Source organism: Callorhinus ursinus, unplaced genomic scaffold (genome assembly GCF_003265705.2).
Source record: "Callorhinus ursinus isolate GAN/ISIS: 27379988/994484 unplaced genomic scaffold, GSC_fseal_2.0 scaffold30, whole genome shotgun sequence".
Lineage (NCBI taxonomy): Eukaryota > Metazoa > Chordata > Mammalia > Carnivora > Otariidae > Callorhinus > Callorhinus ursinus.
The window spans coordinates 9,349,536-9,350,588 of NW_027397092.1; positions in this window are offsets into that span (position 1 = coordinate 9,349,536).

Consider the following 1,053-nt stretch of genomic DNA (forward strand, 5'->3'; position numbering starts at 1 on the left):
TTTATTTTTCATTTTTAGAGTTATATTTTATCCCTTCATAGTAGTTACCCTTATTTTTGGCATATATATATAAGTTGTTCTCTCTTTAAAATTTTGAGATACAGTTTCTTCTAACAGATCAAAATATACCCTAAATCACTAGTGTATGGCTCTGTTCTAGTCTCCTGCATGATCACATTCTCTTCCTTTTTTCTGTTTTTTTTTAAATCTTTTTTCTTTTTTCAAATTTCTTATCTTATCAAGTCCTTTTATAAAATCTTTTATAATTTCATCTTTACAGTCATCTTCCATCCCTTCATTGTATCAGTCCTTATTTTGTACATATATATCTCTCTTCCTTTAAAATTTTAGGAGGCACTTTTTTCTAACAGACCAAAATACACCCAAAATCTAGTGTGTGGCACTGATCTATGCACTAGCCTGATCATATTTGATCATATTCTGCTCTTTTTGTATTGTTCTGTTTTTCTTTTTATCTTTTTTTATTTTCTTTTCTCTTTCTTTTTTCTTTCTTTCCCTTTCTTTACCCCTGGTTTCAGGTCTTTTCTGATTTGTATACAGTATATTTGCTGGGGACGTTGTAAACCTGTTAGCATTTTGTTCTCTCATTCATCTATTCTCCTCTGGACAAAATGACAAGACGAAAAAAATCACCTCAGCAAAAAGAACAAGAGGTAGTACCATCAGCCAGGGACCTACTCAATACGGACATTAGTACGATGTCGGACCTAGAGTTCAGAATCATGACTTTAAAGATACTAGCTGGGCTTGAAAAAAGCATGGAAGTTATTGGAGAAACCCTTTCTGGAGAAATAAAAACTAAAATCTAACCAAGTCGAAATCAAAAAGGCTATTGATGAGGTCCAATCAAAAATGGGGGCACTAACTGCTAGGATAAATGAGGCAGAAGAGAGAATCAGTGATATAGAAGACCAAATGATGGAAAATAAAGAGGCTGAGAAAAAGAGAGAGAAACAACTACAGGATCACGAGGGCAGAATTCGAGAGATAAGTGATACGATAAGACGAAACAACATTAGAATAATTGGGATC